This window comes from Scyliorhinus torazame, chromosome 17 (genome assembly GCF_047496885.1).
Source record: "Scyliorhinus torazame isolate Kashiwa2021f chromosome 17, sScyTor2.1, whole genome shotgun sequence".
Taxonomy (NCBI): domain Eukaryota; kingdom Metazoa; phylum Chordata; class Chondrichthyes; order Carcharhiniformes; family Scyliorhinidae; genus Scyliorhinus; species Scyliorhinus torazame.
The window spans coordinates 182104468-182123408 of NC_092723.1; the positions used below are offsets into that span (position 1 = coordinate 182104468).

At 45.7% G+C, this 18941-nt stretch overlaps 1 protein-coding gene across 11 annotated transcripts in view; it reads right to left on the reverse strand.

The window, feature by feature from the left end:
• mrtfba (myocardin related transcription factor Ba) overlaps nt 1–18941 on the reverse strand; it is a 324052-nt gene that overhangs the window by 86521 nt on the left and 218590 nt on the right. The window lies entirely within an intron of this gene.

The window sequence follows — 18941 nt, forward strand, 5'->3', positions numbered from 1 at the left end:
TCTCTAACACCACAGTGGGTGTATCTACATCACATGGACTGCAGCAGTTCAGGAAGGAGCCTCATCACCACCACCTTGTTTAGGCAATTAGGGAGGCACAATAAATACTGGCCTGCCCATCAACACCCACATCACGTTAAATAATAAGAAACGTATCTGCATTTCTTATTAAGTTGCAGTGAAGAGTTAATTAAAATTTTTAATCAATGGGAATTTTAAAAATCAGGAGAGGTACGAAACGAGCTGTCACACTTGCACAAAGTCAAAATTCACCCCTTTGGTTGGGAAGCTAATTTAGAAATCTCGCATCCAGCAAATTTATTTTTAAAAATGCATTCATTAAATGTAACACTGATTCAAAATTGCAATGATGAGAGTTTTGACAGTACTACCTACACAAGATACCTACACAAGATGAACAGAGGCCTCACCAATGGTATAACTTTTAAACAATTAATTGCGTCTTCCCACGAAGATCACTCTTTAAATGTTTCCCAAACTGATTATTTAATATTAATTTTGTTGCGCAGCATATAATTCCCTATCAACTTTTATGGCATTATTTAATGCTAATTTAATTGATGAAGCTTAAAAAATTTTACTACATGTTTATTTTCAACACACTTGATTGCAATTCCCATTTTCATGCACCCATTTCGGTACCTTGATTTTCTTCTCTACACTTGAAATGAAAAATGAAATGAAATTTGCAATAGTCTCTCCTGTTGCAATCCCTGCTTTAATCAAACCTTTCATCTTTGAACCAGAGGCTTACAATCTTTCAATCTGATTGGGCTCGTTGGTCAATTAGCTTAAAAACTGGTTTGACCTGTTTTTCAGTCATCTCTGCTGTTTATTAGTGTTGTCTGGAATGCAAATTGCATTTCGAGGTGGCTCAATTTTAAAAAAATAATCACCGCGACTTTACAGGGTTTCAAGGTGGGGAGGGCATGTAAATTCCAGCATGGGGCTTCCCATTACCTACCTGCTGCCCCCAAACTGTCTGAAATGTTGCAGCGGATCGGGGAAGTACTGGGTTCAGTGAGATCGTGAAGGGGCCTGTCATGATATTCAGGTAAACATCATAGCACATACATACTGATGGACAGATCAACGGACCAATCAACACACACACAACACCACAGGCAAGAGCATACACAGTACAAAACAGGGAACACGACACTTCCTGAACATTCCAGCAGGAGACAGCTCAGGGCACAGAGCTCATAGCAAGCCACTCAGACATCCACCATGTGCTGAGTGCCACTACAAGATAGTATTAGGAGTAGGTCCACAGATTCTAGGGTTATGATCGAACCTCAGTAACCAGTTTACCACTGTAAATAAATGTTAGCAATAAAACTGAGTTGTACCATTCACAACCGTGTTGGTTCGTCTGTGTAGCAGAGTACCCAACACATCAGGGCCAACCTTTTTAGCCTATGATGGGGGGGGGTGCTGCCCTTTAAAATCCAACACCACATCACGTTGCACGAGGACATTGATCTTTTCAACAGTGCAAAGGAATGGCAGAGTTAAAAGTTGAGTCGCGCGAAAGCATGCCATTTCTGAACCTAGAGGGTTGAAAAGAATTTTACGTGCTCGGGAAAATGCAGAGGTCGACAACTTCTAACCCTTCCCCAAAAAGGAATCGCAGAATTATTTGCAACGCAAATGCTTTCATGATTAATTTTTAAGATGCCATCAGTATTCACCTTTTAAAAATGATTAAAGAAATTTAGGCAAACGAGGGCAGTTAGGCTCCAGGCTTTGTTCCTTCCTGCTTTACAGAAATTCCTGTTTTATCACAATCTTGGAGGAGGGTGTCCCGAGAGTTGCAATTAACCAAGTACATCCATATTCAATAGTTTATCAATATTTAATAGACCAGCACTGGAGGGATTGTACCAGCACAATTTAAAACAACAGCTCATTTGAATGAAGTTTCAGTTAACAGGAGACAGCTGTACTGTATGGTACAAGTGAACAAACTGTTAGTTATCCTTCACTACTTTTGCAGCTGGTTGGTGACAGTTGCCTCTTAGATTAATACCAGACCTCAACAGCCAGTGGAATGTGAAAAGGACAAAAATAACCTTACTGCTGACTTCCAAAGTACTAGCTTGAAGATCAATGGTATGTAAACAAATAAAGAAAACTTTCTCAAGGTTTACTTTGTCAAAAACAAAAATAGTACAGAAGCTTATCCAACAATTTAAAACCAATCATTACTGGAGGCTTGAAAGTGATGAGATCGAAACGTGTGTATTGGTGGCAGCATTAATACCGATTTGTGGCATGTGTGCTCTGCCCTAAGGCAAGTCCTTAGCTCACTGACTGCTGATGCTTCACCCTATGCTGTTTTCTGTCAGTGGTGGTTTGCTATTGCCTTCCACAGTCAGGAGCAGAGTGAGGAGGCAGTTCCCTTGTCTAACTCAATCAATTCTTCAAAATGTCTAGAATAGGGCTACTTCACTTGTGAGCAAAGTGAAATGAATGCAGCATCCATCCATTTACCTCCTCGCTTTGCACCGTCCAGGGCCCCAAATACTCCTCCCCTGATGTAACAGCAATTCACTTGGACTTCTTTTGTTTTAGTAAACTGCACTGGCTGCTCATGATGCGATCCACACTTCACTGGGATGACCAACTGTGGAACATCTCTGTTCAGTCCACAAGGATGACCGTGCGCTGCTGGCTGGTTCTCTGGTATTTTAATTCTCCATCCCATTTTGACCACTCTGTACGTGGCCTCCTAAAACGTTCCAACAAAGCACAAGCAAATCTGGAGGAACAGCACCTCTTCTTTCGATTAGAGGACATTCTGCCTTCCAGACCCAACATTGAGTTTAACAATTTGAGATCATAATCTGTGTCCCTATTCTTTAGGTGGCAGCTGTTGGTGATGATTTTGCTATTCTCATCACAACTCCGATAGACCCTACTTTGATTCTTTACTTAGAAACATAGAAAATAGGAGCAGTTGGCTATTCGAGTCTGCTCCGCTGTTCAATATGATCATGGCTGATCCTCTATCTCAAGGCCACATTGCTGCATTCGCCCCATACCCCTCGACACCTTTAGAGTCTAGAAATCTATTTCTTAAATATATTCAGTGACTTGGCCTCCACACCTTTCTGTGGTAGAGAATTCGGGAGGATCACCACCCTCTTGAGTGAAGAAATATCTCCTGATCCCAGTTCTAAATGGCCTACCCTGTACCCGGATATGGTGGCCCCTTGTTCTAGATTCCCGAGCCAGGGGTAACAGCATCTCTGCATCCAGTCTGTCCAGCCCAGTCTGAATTTTACACGTTTCAATTAGATTCCCCCTCATTCTTCTAACTTCCAGTGAATACAGGCCCAGTCAACCCAATCTCTCCTCATACGACAATCCTGCCACCCCAGTCTGCTGAGCATTCACTGTACTCCTTCTATGGCAATTACATGTTAAATTAACTCTGCTTACCTTGCATCATCTTCGCCTTGGTAATCTAATCTCTCCTGCCTTTCACCCTGACACAGGCTATTCATTTATTATTTCCTCCCAGCTCCCTTCTTCCCAACTGTTATCTTTCTTTCCACTTTTGACTAAAGGTCATCACTCTAATATTAACTTTGTCTCTCTCTCTCTCTCCACAGACATTACTGAGTACTCACAACATATTCTATGTATTGTTCATTATAAATTTAGCATTTGTCGAGATCTGATGGGGGGTGGGGGGTGGGGGGGGGGGGGGGGGGGGGAGATGAACCTGCATCTGCCAGATATTATTTACTGTAGATAAATTGTGATGGAACATAAATAGGATCAAGGTTGTTAAATCGTGCTCGGTGTTTGTGCCTGAATCGCTAAAGATTCACAACCAGTGCAGCATGGTTATTGCAAAGGAGGAGAAATGTTTTGGATATATTGTCAGGACAGCTAAATGTAAAGTAGCAGATACTGGCTAAAGGTTTCAGCTTTGAGCGCAATTGGTGTTCTGGGTCTGTCATGCGAGTGTCCCTTTAAGAAATGTTTGTATTATCACATGGCTTCAGTGATGTCATTGTGTGGGTGGAGCTGGGCTGTGGCTCTGGCTTTTACTTTTGTTTTGAGCTGGAAGCTGGCTGTGGCTCTGAGTTTTACTTTCTGAGTTTTAATTTCGGTTTACGGTTGGAAGCTGGATTCAGAAAAAGAAGGCTTCTCCTCTCTCTCTCGATGTTAAAAGGTGTCCAGACCACTTGATAATTTAAAAGTGATAACTGTTTTCTGTAAAGAGTTCAAGCCTACTGTTTTGTTAAACGGGTTTTCCTGGTTTTATTTGATGTTGATATCAAGTTGAAACAGCAGAAAGGGAAGTTATTAAGGGTTATATAGAGAGAAAACTGTAGCTGTGTGGGGAATTTATGTTTGTAGTTGCTTACTGAGTGTGTTTATAAAATGTTAACTGAATTCGTAGAATAAACTTTGTTGTGTTTAAAAGTGCTTAAGGCCTCTGTTAATAACACCTGAAAAGTGTGCTCCTCATAACCAAAATTAATAAACAGTTGTAGGTCAGATGAACTCCATGATGTACTTTGGATTTTTCTAAATCCTGGCCCATAACAGGTCCAAATTGTGCTGAACACAGAGATAGTTTCTTTTACTCAAGTCTCCATTCAAATTCACCTTGCATATTGCCGAACATAAAATACTCCCTGAACCAGGGAGGTACTTTATAATGCAATTTTTGAAAGCACTGTATTAAAAATACTCTTGATATATTGAGGAGTGGGTGTGGTAACCTGGTGCATTTTTATTAATACAACTGAAGATCAGTTTCTCACAAAAAATTAATGACATTAGACACCTCCATACAGAACAATTTATGACCTTCACTGGTGCACAGTGGTCAGTTCCTTTGTAAATTTGGAAAAAGAAACTTTTAAAATGTGCCAATTAGTGTACTTGCACCAACAAAACAGCTTAAATTTAAGTACTTTGAAAGGCCGCAGATGGAGAAACGAGCAGAACCTTGGTCCCTTCACAAAATAAATGATATGGAGGCCATACAAAAGGGTTTTTATTAAGTATGACAATTTGTTTGACACCTAATTCAAAGTTACTAGACTAGATCAAGGATTCATTGAACTAGAAAGCATAGACTTTGAGGAGATTTGCTGGAGGTCTTTAAAATGATTAGAAGATTAGATTTGGTCCATCTAGATAGGCTATTTGTGATTGATAAGCTAGGGCAAACTAGAATAAAAGTATAAATTACGTATGAGACTTTTTCATAAAGGGTCATCAACCGCGCGCTGCAACTTGTTCAATTCAGTGACGGGACAGGACACAATCTCAGACTAAAGGGACGATCCTTTAAAACAGGGATGAGGAGGAATTTCTTCAGCCAGAGGGTGGTAAATCTGTGGAACTCTTTGTCGCAGAAGGCTGTGGAGGCCAAATCAGAGTGTCTTTAAGACAGAGATAGATAGGTTCTTGATTAATAAGGGGATCAAGGGTTATGGGGAGAAGGCAGGAGAATGGGGATGAGAAAAATATCAGCCATAATTGAATGGCGGAGCAGACTCGATGGGCCGAGTGTCCCAATTCTGCTCCCATGTCTTATGGTCTTTTCAACTGTAACAAATATCCTTGCATGTAGAAGGGGCATTTGGCAATGAGTCTTCCAGCCACTATGTTCTCCTGGATTTTCTTGTCCTTTCTCATCAAGTCACACCTCCCCCTGATACCCTCTACAATAAGTGCACATCTTTTTAAAATTTATCTCCCGTCTTCTATCGTTAATTTGAATTCATCTTGTCCAGTACTGAGGAACGCATTCTTTCAAATGTGATGTTAAACTTATGGCCCATCTTCTTTAAAAGATTCCATGTCACTACTTCAAACAAGAGTAACTGGCTTATCCTGGCGCCCTAGCCAATATTGATCTCTCAACCAACATCACAAAAAAACCGATCAGATTGCTGTTGGCGAGAACTTGCTGCGCGCAAATTGGCTGCTCTGCTTCCTGTGTTACAACAATGGCTACACTACAAAATTGTTTAATTGTTTGTGAAGCATTTCAAAATGCCTTTGGCTGCGAAAGGTCCTATTGAAATGGAAGTTTGTTTTGCTTCGAAGTGATCCTGTGTTCTAATGTTGCTAAGCTTCGAAGGAAGGAGCACAGCAGAAGGCAATCTATGATAATAAACCTTTATGGAGCTGCCTTTAAAGCCCAATTTACAGCTCTCCATTTGGCTAATCCAAAACTGTAGCCTGAGCCAAGGAGTTATTCACTGCCAGGAATTTGTCTGATCAGTTTAGGGGTACTTTCCTACCTAAAGGAAATTCTATCGGCAAGCTCACATGACAAGCGATGACTCACTTCGTTAAAAATATAATCTAGCAGTTGTTTACAATGCTGCTGAATAAGATAAGGCATCGAATTAAGATTACATATACATTGGTGTCTGTAAAGTAACAAACCACAGGGACTTTCAGTATTACAAAACGGGATGCAATATACTTTATCAGCTGGCTACGAATCATTTCAGAGATATATTGGACAGGTCTGTCCAGTGAGATCCCTTTACATTAAATCAGGATTAGCATCATTCCTATCCTCAATGCTGCAATGCAAATCAAAAATTAAATAGCATCCAGCAAACTGAATCTTTTAATAAAGAACTTGCATGCACACAGTCTTTCATGCTGGATATCAAAAGTGCTTCGCTGTGTGAAAAGTGCTTTGCCAAGTGCAGTCCTTGTTCTCAGTTATATTATAATGGTGGCACAGTGGTTAGCACTGCTGCCTCACAGCGCCAGGGACTCTGGCTCAATTCCGACATTGGGTGACTGGGTGACTGTGTGTGGAGTTTGTATGTTCTCCCCATGTCTGCGAGGGTTTCCTCCAGGTGCTCTGGATTCCTCCCACAATCTAAAGATGTGGTTAGGTGGATTGGCCATGATAAATTGTCCCGGAGTATCCAAAAGGTTAGATGGGGTTACAGAGTTAGGGCGGGGGAGTGGGCCTAGATAGGGTGCTCTTTCAGAGGGTCAGTGCAGACTCGATGTGCCAAATGGACTCCTTCAGGATCCAGGAATCAGCATGCAGGATCACAAAACATGTCGATGCTTCACTCAACATCATGCAAGACAGAGTGGGTTTTCTGTTGTTAGAACACCAAATATCGGGATTTTCTTTAAATAGAAAAAGTTATCAGATGTGGTACATTGGAATCCTGTTGGGTAAAATTGGTCAGGTGTTAAAATCTGCAAGATAGGCTGCATAATTTTTCATAGTCATAGAGTTTTGCAGCACGGAAAGCCCTTAAGCCCATCACCGTCCGCACTGACCATCAAGTACCTAACTATTCTAATCTCATTTTCCAGCGCTTCCGTACCCTGGTATGCAATGGCATTCCAAGTGCACATCTAAATGCTAAAAAGTTGAGGGTTCCCGCCTGCACCACCCTTTGAGTTACAAATTCCAACCACCCTCTGGGTAAAAGGTTTTTCCTCACATCTGCTCTAAACCTCCTGCCCATTACCTTAATCTATGCCCTCTGATTATTGACCCCTCCACTAAGGGAAAACGTACACACAAAGGAACAATACCCCTCCTAACCAACCCTCAACAAAAAAGATGCTAGGCACATTGAACTTAGAAAAGCAGGTCCAACAGGCCGCAGCCCCTTCCCCCACCTCGCTCCAGTTCGCTAGCTCTAATTTACTGCCAGTGAGGTAGCCCCTTCACAGGGTCGAAGAAAGAAAAAGAAACACCACTACCCGATCCAGTTGCAAACAGTAAAATAAGATGCAACACCCGAACAAAGACCAAATTCCCATCGGGAGCCATATTTTTCCAACAATACGACCTTAAAAAATACCACACATAACGGTTAACCCCCATCCACAACCAAACAATATGTGCAAAAACACCCCGTCCCATCAACAAAGAAATAACAAATACGCAATAATAATAATCTTTATTATTGTCACAGGTAGGCTTACATTAACACTGCAATGAAGTTACTGTGAAAATCCCCTAGTCGCCACATTCCGGCGCCTGTTCGGGTACACAGAGGGAGAATTCAGAATGTCCAATTCACCTAAAAGCACGTCTTTCGGGATCTGTGGGAGGAAACCGGAGCACCCGGAGGAAACCCACACAGGCACGGGGAGAACATGCAAACTCCACACAGACAGTGACCCAAGCGGGAATCGAACCTGGGACCCTGGAGCTGTGAAGTAACAGTGCTAACCACTGTGCTACCCTGCTGCCCCAAGTACAAAGTATCCCCAAACCCCTTCCCATCAACAAACATAAACGTCCCCGCAGAGCCCCATTAACTTGATCCAAGTCCATCAGCCTCCTCCGAAGTACTGAAATAATAGTCCTTTGACTTGTAGGTAACCTGCAGCCTTGCTGGTTACACCACTCCAAACCCCACTCCGTTCTCGTACAATGCGGCCTTAGCCTTAGCGAAGGCCATCCGCCCCCTCGCATGTTTCGCTCTGACATTTTGATAAATTTGAACAAGGCTCTCTTCCCACCTTGAATCAGAGAGCTCCTTGACACACTCCACACGGCACAAAGTATGCACCTGATGTGCACATTGCCCTTTGCTACTTTAAACCTGATGACCAATCAGGCTCCCTTTTCGCATTAAAGGTAATCCAAAGTGGCACGGGCCACGAACATTGGCTGTCGTGGGCCGCTTCTAATTCATTGAATACTCATCACGTGTGCCATTGACTCCTGTATCTATGGCATATTCATATGTGGTAAGTATTTTTATTGTTAAAGATATTAAACTGTGATGCACAATAACTGCTATTTTACTGTTACGGTATAGTACCCTGATATTATCTAATCTGCCCACCAGTCCAACATAAGCTGCTAAAGATGCTTCGAGAAATTTGTTCCCACACACTATTTTCCCAGCATTAGAAATTTCCAATATCCAATACCTTAACCATAGCTCCCAGTTTTTCTCCGCCAATCCGTGCTGGCAGAACGGAATGGATGTAGTCGTGCTTCTGGGAAGGCAAGGGAGTGGGTGGGGGGAAATTGGGTTGAGGAGCTCCCTTCAGTACACTATCAGCAATATGGTCTGCATCCTGGTTGGCTTGCTATTTTCTTCCACCAAACTCAAGGGCTACTGGGCTTTGAGAAAGGAATATAAATAGGATCAGACTCAAACTGGGTTTATTGGGTTAGGAGGTGCATGCTTCTAATGTGCATCTCCAAAGATAAATGCTTATGTATGTGTGTACAGACTGAATCCAGTGCTATCCTTCACCACCTGGCTTTCTAGAATATAACACCAGGATCGTTTTTAAAAATTGAAAAGACGAATTCATCCAAAACTGACCCTTGGCAAACAGCTCTTTAAATTCAATCAGAAAACGCTGGATAGGCTCAGCAGGTCTGTCAGAGAGGAACAGAGATAACGGAAACAAGTTTTACCTCTTTAAAACAACCATCCATTCTGATAAACACCACCTTCTGCTTCCTGTCAGTGAGGCGATTTTGAGCCCAGCCTGCTAGTTTTCCCTTAATTCCAGGGTGTGCATCTTCTTAATAAGCGCCCTGAGGCACTTTGCCGAATGCCTTCCAAAAGTCCAAATATACATCTACTACACTACCTTGATCAACCTTCTGTTACCTCATCAGAGAACTCAATCATGTTAGTCAAACATGATCTGCCTTTAACAAATGCATGCTAGCTCCCATTCATTAACCCACGCCTTGCTTAATAAGAATTAATTTTGTTCCTGATGACTGTTTCCAATAACTTCCCCATCACTGATAATTAGGCTGACTGGCCTGTAGTTTCCTGGTTTATTCCTTTCTGTTTTTATGAAGAGTAATGCATCAATAGCTGCTTGTCCGGGACTTCCGGGTGCGGCGATGACCAGCTAAGTCGCACGTTTCGGCAGCTCCCTGTGAAACGGACTTTTGGGCCCTTGATAGGAGCCCCAACGGCAATTTTGACGGCTAAAAACACTGTGCGGTAAACCAGAAGGGAATCCCCCCTGGATACGGATGGAAAAAGGAGAGAGTGGCCAGATTGCAGTGGATCCTTTAGAACAACGGCAAGGAAGGCAACCAAAAACCAAGATGGCGTCGGAAGGTGGCAGTTTCACATGGGGCCCTGAACAACAAGAGTTCTTGAAATGCTGTGTGGAAGAGATCAAAAAGGAAATGAAGAAAGAGCTGTTGGCCCCGATACTACAGGCGATCGAAGGGCTAAAGGAGGAACAAAAGACCCAGGAGCGGGAGCATCGGGTCGTGAAGGCAAAGGCAGCCGAGAATGAGGACGATATACAGGGCCTGGTGGTGAAGACGGAGACGCAGGAGGCACATCAGAAACGATGTGTGGAAAGGTTGGAGGCACTGGAAAACAACGCAAGGAGGAACAACCTGAGGATTCTTGGTCTTCCTGAAGGTGTGGAGGGAGCGGACGTCGGGGCATATGTGAGCACGATGCTGCACTCGTTAATGGGAGCGGAGGCCCCGGCGGGTCCGTTGGAGGTGGAGGGAGCATACCGAGTGATGGCACGAGGACCGAGAGCAGGAGAAATTCCCAGAGCCATAGTGGTGAGATTCCTCCGTTTTAAGGATAGAGAAATAGTCCTTAGATGGGCGAAGAAAACTCGGAGCAGTAAATGGGAGAACGCGGTGATCCGCGTTTATCAAGACTGGAGTGCGGAGGTGGCGAGAAGGAGGGCGAGCTTTAATCGGGCCAAGGCGGTGCTTCATAAAAAGAAGATAAAATTTGGAATGCCGCAACCGGCAAGACTGTGGGTCACATATCGAGGGAGGCACCACTACTTTGAGACGGCGGATGAAGCGTGGACTTTTATTGTGGAAGAAAAACTGGAATGAGCGGGTTATTAAAAAGAACGTTCAAACAAAGTGGTGGGGCGAATGTGGGGGGCAAAGAGGGGTTTTATGTACTAATCCTGCGATGTGGTAACTTTTCTCTCTCCCACAGGTGGTGATGGGGGGAGGTGGAGGAGATGGGGCGTTGGCCATTGGGGGCGGGGCCAAGGGAGAAGCGCGGGCTTGGTTCCCGCGCTATGATAATCATGGCGGGAATAGAGAAGCAGGAAGGAGGGGGCGTCGCACGGTGCGAGCCGAGGTCACGGGGGGAAGCCGAGGTCAGCCAGAGTTTGCTGACTTCTGGGAGCAACATGGGGGGAGTAATTACGCTAGCGGGGGATCTAGCGGGGGGGGTGGGAGGGGGGAATTACTGGGTTGCTGCTGCTGGGGAGAGGGGGGAGCTGGTATGGGAGAGGATGGGCGGGGGGGCACCGCCTGGGGGAGATACAGCTGCGTGGGAACCGGGTGAGGAGCTGGAAAAAGGTGATGGCTAATCGACAAGGGGGGGGGGGGGTAGGAAGCCCCCCAACTCGGCTGATCACGTGGAACGTGAGAGGGCTGAACGGGCCGATAAAGAGGGCACGGGTACTCGCACACCTTAAGAAACTTAAGGCAGATGTGGTTATGTTACAGGAAACGCACCTGAAACTGATAGACCAGGTTAGGCTACGCAAAGGATGGGTGGGGCAGGTGTTCCATTCGGGGCTAGATGCGAAAAACAGGGGGGTGGCTATATTAGTGGGGAAGCGGGTAATGTTCGAGGCAAAGACTATAGTGGCGGATAACGGGGGCAGATACGTGATGGTGAGTGGCAAACTACAGGGGGAGACGGTGGTTTTGGTAAACGTATATGCCCCGAACTGGGATGATGCCAATTTTATGAGGCGGATGCTAGGACGCATTCCGGACCTAGAGATGGGAAAGCTGATAATGGGGGGAGATTTTAATACGGTGTTGGAACCAGGGCTGGATAGGTCGAAGTCCAGGACTGGAAGGAGGCCGGCAGCAGCCAAGGTACTTAAAGATTTTATGGAGCAGATGGGAGGTGTAGACCCGTGGAGATTTAGCAGACCTAGGAGTAAGGAGTTCTCGTTTTTCTCCTATGTCCATAAAGTCTACTCGCGAATAGACTTTTTTGTGCTGGGTAGGGCATTGATCCCGAAGGTGAGGGGAACGGAGTATACGGCTATAGCCATTTCGGATCACGCTCCACACTGGGTGGACTTGGAGATAGGGGAGGAAACAGGAGGGCGCCCACCCTGGAGAATGGACATGGGACTAATGGCAGATGAGGGGGTGTGTCTAAGGGTGAGGGGGTGCATTGAAAAGTACTTGGAACTCAATGATAATGGGGAGGTCCAGGTGGGAGTGGTCTGGGAGGCGTTGAAGGCGGTGGTTAGAGGGGAGCTGCTATCAATAAGGGCACATAAAGGGAAGCAGGAGAGTAAGGAACGGGAACGGTTGCTGCAAGAACTTTTGAGGGTGGACAGACAATATGCGGAAGCACCGGAGGAGGGACTGTACAGGGAAAGGCAAAGGCTACATGTAGAATTTGACTTGCTGACTACAGGCACTGCAGAGGCACAATGGAGGAAGGCACAGGGTGTACAGTACGAATATGGGGAGAAGGCGAGCAGGTTGCTGGCACACCAATTGAGGAAAAGGGGAGCAGCGAGGGAAATAGGGGGAGTGAGGGATGAGGAAGGAGAGATGGAGCGGGGAGCGGAGAGAGTGAATGGAGTGTTCAAGACATTTTATAAAAAATTATATGAAGCTCAACCCCCGGATGGGAGGGAGAGAATGATGGGCTTCTTGGATCGGCTGGAATTTCCCAAGGTGGAAGAGCAGGAAAGGGTGGGACTGGGAGCACAGATCGAGGTAGAAGAAGTGGTGAAAGGAATTAGGAGCATGCAGGCGGGAAAGGCCCCGGGACCGGATGGATTCCCAGTCGAATTCTATAGAAAATATGTGGACTTGCTCGCCCCGGTACTGACGAGGACCTTTAATGAGGCAAAGGAAAGGGGACAACTGCCCCCGACTATGTCTGAAGCAACGATATCGCTTCTCTTAAAGAAGGAAAAGGACCCGCTACAATGCGGGTCCTATAGACCTATTTCCCTCCTAAATGTAGATGCCAAGGTCCTGGCCAAGGTAATGGCAATGAGAATAGAGGAATGTGTCCCGGGGGTGGTCCACGAGGACCAAACTGGGTTTGTGAAGGGGAGACAGCTGAACACGAATATACGGAGGTTGTTAGGGGTAATGATGATGGCCCCACCAGAGGGAGAAACGGAGATAGTAGTGGCGATGGATGCCGAGAAAGCATTTGATAGAGTGGAGTGGGATTATTTGTGGGAGGTGTTGAGGAGATTTGGTTTTGGAGAGGGGTATGTTAGATGGGTGCAGCTGTTGTATAGGGCCCCAGTGGCGAGCGTGGTCACGAATGGACGGGGATCTGCATATTTTCGGCTCCATAGAGGGACAAGGCAGGGATGCCCTCTGTCCCCATTATTGTTTGCACTGGCGATTGAGCCCCTGGCGATAGCGTTGAGGGGTTCCAAGAAGTGGAGGGGAGTACTTAGGGGAGGAGAAGAGCACCGGGTATCTTTGTATGCGGACGATTTGCTACTATACGTGGCGGACCCGGCGGAGGGGATGCCAGAAATAATGCGGATACTTGGGGAGTTTGGGGATTTTTCAGGGTATAAATTGAACATGGGGAAAAGTGAGTTGTTTGTGGTGCATCCAGGGGAGCAGAGTAGAGAAATAGAGGACCTACCGTTGAGGAAGGTAACAAGGAACTTTCGTTACCTGGGGATCCAGATAGCTAAGAATTGGGGCACATTGCATAGGTTAAATTTAACGCGGTTGGTGGAACAGATGGAGGAGGATTTCAAGAGATGGGATATGGTATCCCTGTCAATGGCAGGGAGGGTGCAGGCAGTTAAGATGGTGGTCCTCCCGAGATTCCTCTTTGTGTTTCAGTGCCTCCCGGTGGTGATCACGAAGGCTTTTTTTAAAAGGATTGAAAAGAGCATCATGGGTTTTGTGTGGGCCGGGAAGACCCCGAGAGTGAGGAAGGGATTCTTACAGCGTAGCAGGGATAGGGGGGGCTGGCACTACCGAGCCTAAGTGAGTATTATTGGGCCGCTAATATTTCAATGGTGAGTAAGTGGATGGGAGAGGAGGAGGGAGCGGCGTGGAAGAGATTAGAGAGGGCGTCCTGTAGGGGGACTAGCCTACAGGCTATGGTGACAGCCCCATTGCCGTTCTCACCGAGGAACTACACCACAAGCCCGGTGGTGGTGGCTACACTGAAGATTTGGGGACAGTGGAGATGGCATAGGGGAAAGACTGGAGCCTTGGGGGGGTCCCCGATAAGAAACAACCATAGGTTTGCCCCGGGGGGAATGGATGGGGGATATGGAATGTGGCAAAGAGCAGGAATAACGCAACTGAAAGATCTGTTTGTGGATGGGAAGTTCGCGAGTCTGGGAGCGCTGACCGAGAAATATGGGTTGCCCCAAGGGAATGCATTCAGGTATATGCAACTGAGGGCTTTTGCGAGGCAACAGGTGAGGGAATTCCAGCAGCTCCCGACACAAGAGGTGCAGGACAGAGTGATCTCAAAGACATGGGTGGGGGATGGTAAGGTGTCAGATATATATAGGGAAATGAGGGACGAAGGGGAGACTATGGTCGATGAACTAAAAGGGAAATGGGAAGAAGAGCTGGGGGAGGAGATCGAGGAGGGGCTGTGGGCAGATGCCCTAAGCAGGGTAAACGCGTCGTCCTCGTGTGCCAGGCTAAGCCTGATTCAGTTTAAGGTATTACACAGAACACATATGACTGGAGCACGGCTCAGTAAATTTTTTGGGGTGGAGGATAGGTGTGCGAGGTGCTCGAGAAGCCCAGCGAATCATACCCATATGTTTTGGTCATGCCCGGCACTACAGAGGTTTTGGATGGGGGTGACAAAGGTGCTTTCAAAAGTAGTAGGAGTCCGGGTCGAACCAAGCTGGGGGTTGGCTATATTTGGGGTTGCACAAGAGCCGGGAGTGCAGGAGGCGAGAGAGGCCGGTGTTTTGGCCTTTGCGTCCCTCGTAGCCCGGCGCAGGATATTGCTAATGTGGAAAGAAGCCAAGCTCCCGGGGGTGGAGACCTGGATAAATGACATGGCGGGGTTTATAAAGCTAGAGCGGATTAAGTTCGTCCTAAGGGGGTCGGCTCAAGGGTTCACCAGGCGGTGGCAACCGCTCGTCGAATACCTCGCAGAAAGATAGACGGAATGGGAAATAGAAGGCAGCAGCAGCAGCCCAGGATCGGGGGGGGGGGGGGGGGGGGGAGGAGGAGGAACCAGAAGGACTCTCAGGGTTGTTAATATATACTGTATAGTATGTATAGGTCGTTGCTACAGATAATTATATATTGGACTGTTAAATTATATTTTTGGAGAGTGTTACTTGTGACAAGGCAGTTGCCAATTAGGGCTAGTTTTCATTTTTGTTATTTATTATTTATTCATTTTTTGTTTATAAAATAGGTCATTGTTATTTGTGTTGTTATAGTATTGTGTAAAGGATGCACAATGTACTGTGTTGGTTGACCAAAAATTTTCAATAAAATATTTAATAAAAAATAAAAAAAATAGCTGCTTGTCCGGTCTGTCTGGATGACTCCTGGACCCAAGGGAAGACGGAAGGATTGTGACCAGCGTCTGCTATTTCTACCGTTACTTCTCTCAACAACTTAGGATGCATTCCATTGGGTCCAAGTTTCAGTAATGCTCATCTTTTTAGTGCATCTTCTCAATCACTGCTCTGTCCAGGACTTCCTTCTCTTCTTTTCATGTAACCTTCCATTCATCGGCCTCCTTGACTAAGGGTTCCCCAGGAAATTTTGAAAATTAAAAGGACAAAACCTGAAAATTAAGATCTATCCTCTTAATACTCAGATGACAAAATTAACTTCAGTTAAACCGCTCTCAAAGGTTCCCAGCCCCTCAATCGCATATTATCACAGCACAAGTCCTTTCAGCTCATTATGTCTGCAATGGTGTTTATCTTCGCATGAGCAAGCTAATTTAATCCCACTCTTCGCCTCACTCCCCAAACACTTTAATAGTCCTTTCTCAAGGAGCAATAAGATTCCTTTTACAATGTTATAGGCTCTGCTGCCATTTTAAAAATGTTTTTTTTTTAAATCACCATGTACCTTTGCTGTCTTTTTCCTTAACTCACAGAAATAAGCAGAAAAATGGACATGAATGTTAAGATTGCCAAAAAAAAAAGCGATTATTTTTTCCAATTTCCTAGTGGTCTGGAAAGCTCGCAGAGCGGATCAATTACAGGGAAACCTGTATCTGTTCAGAAATTTGTGGCAATACTATTTGTTGGTCACGAGGGTGGGCAGGAAATCCGCTCACATGTTGTTGAGCCAGGATCCAGGAAGTCTGTGAGTGCCGCAGGGAATAAGGAACAATTGTACCTAGCTTGGCACCCCTCCTGGGCTGCAACACTGAGCTAAAAAGGAACTCATGCAATCACATTCTGAGGTATATCCAACAACGGCACTGCTACACCTTTAAAATGCGAAAACCTAGTCATAAAAATTACAGACATAAAATCCACTGAAGCAGATAATCGGTTAATGTGAACGAGCTGTCTGCTCCTGTACTGTCACAGATCACTGCCGTTAATGGTACATCTGTTTGTAGTTTGGCTATTTCAGAAACCGGGCCTATCAAAACAACTTGAGAACAATACCCTTCCAAAAATTGTTGAAATTGAGTTGATCTATGATAGGAAGAAACTGTTCCCACTCGTAGTAGGATTGAGAACAAGAGGGCACAGGTTTAAATTCATTGGCAGAAGCAGCAAAAAAGTGATACAGGAAAAAACTTTCACAAGTGAGTGATCTGGCATTGACGCGACTCCTGACGGCTTGAGCATACATGTCAAGTCTAGGGCAGCGGCCTTCCGGAGGGGTCCAATTCGACTCTTTCCTCTTCGGTTGCCGCACCGCAGATCTCTCGGTCTGCTGTTCCGGTTCATTGGGGTAGTCTCCTTGGGTTCGCTGTCGGCCTGTTGGGTCTGTGGAAGAATTCCCGGAGCCTCATTCGCCTGATGAATTCCTCTGTGTCTGCCGCGAGACTGACGGGGTCCATTTTGGTGGTGGTGCAGAAATTGAGCCCTCTGCTGAGGACTTTGATTTCGTCTGGTTGAAGGGTGTAGTCTGACAAGTTGACAATAGATTTCCCTGTATTGTTTTCTACAGTGGTACCGGGGAGGCTTGGTTGCTGCTGGTGGTGATGCCGAGTTTCTCAGGCTTCCTGTTCTTGGTGTGTATACGGGTGGCATAGTATCGTTGTCTCATCTGTTTGGCGGTGCTCCGCAGCTGGTCTGCTGCAACCTGAGCGCAAGTTGAGAATATGGCCTCTATCTTGGTTTCCAGGTTGCGTCGTCTGCTGTAGAGCTGCCGTACGAGGTGGTTGAGGAGTGTGAGAGAGGTGCGACGGCAGAGTCTCTCAGCGTAGTCTGTGTTGTAGGTCGACTTGAGTGGATTTGTGATCTGTAGTCCTTTTGGGATCTTGTCTGCTTTCTTGCATCTTTGTAGAAACTTAATGTCAGTGTCTATATGTGCGATCTTCCTGGAGATCCTCTCCACTTTGAGCCGGCAGTTTGCGGTGTCGATGGTAGCCATGATGTGGATATGCCGACGTTGGACTGGGGTGAGCACAGTAAAGAAGTCTTACAACACCAGGTTAAAGTCCAACAGGTTTGTTTCAAACACTAGTTTTCGGAGTGCTGCTCCTTCCTCAGGTGAATGAAGAGGTATGTTCCAGAAACATATATATAGACAAATTCAAAGATGCAAGACAATGCTTAGAATGCGAGCATTTGCAGTTAATTAAGTGTTTACAGATCCAGAGATAGGGGTAACCCCAGGTTAAAGAGGTGTGAATTGTCTCAAGCCAGGACAGTTGAAAGTCTGACCAGAGACTAATGGAGTCTTGCATGTGGTCTAAGGCACAAAATAGCTCAACTGAGTAACTGAACAAAACCGTTACCCACAATTTCCCAGTACCGGATTTACCCTTGGACATTACTCACCCTACTGAAATAATTGGACCTTTCAGAAACAAAATTAAACGTGCAATGTTATTTTGATGCTTAGTTCTGTAGGTTTTTCAGATTCTATTCTGTAACATTTAACATAATAATAATAATCTTTATTGTCACAAGTAGGCTTACATTGTAATGAAGTTACTGTGAAAGTCCCCTAGTCGCCACATTCCTGCGCCTGTTCGGGTACACTGAGGGAGAATTCAGACTGTCCAATTCACCTAACAAACACGTCTTTCAGGACTTGTGGGAGGAAACCGGAGTAGCCGGAGGAAATCCACGCAGACATGGGAAGAAAGGCATGGGCAGCACAGTAGCAGAAGTGAATAGCACTGTGGCTTCACAGCGCCAGGGTCCCAAGTTCGATTCCCGGCTGGATCACTGTCTGTGCGGAGTCTGCACGTTCTCCCCGTGTGTGCGTGGGTTTCCTCTGGGTGCTCCGGTTTCCTCCCACAGTCCAAAGACCTGCAGGTTAGGTGGATTGGCCGTGCTAAATTGCCCTTACTGTCCAAAAAGGTTAGGAGGGGTTATTGGGTTACGGGGATAGGGTGGAAGTGAGGGCTTAAATCGGTCGGTGCAGACTCGATGGGCCGAATGGCCTCCTTCTGCACTGTGTGGTCTATGTTCTAAAGTGCAGACTCCACACAGACAGTCACCCAAGGCCGCAATTGAACCAGGGTCCCTGAAGCTGTGAGGCAGCAGTGCTAACCACTCTGCCACCGTGCCGCCCGACATGCACGCCCTGGTTTGTAAATCTTGATAATTAAGAAAAAGTGTTTCCAAATGCTTTTTCTTTTGGCATCATCATATTTCTACCCTTTGTTTTTGGCATGTTAATAATTATACAGCTTCGATTAAGCTGTTTCACACGGGTTGCAGCGGTTCAAGAAGGCAGCTCCTCACCACCTTCTCAAAGGCAGTAAATGTTGGTCCAGCCACGCCATGAAGGGATGCATAAAAAC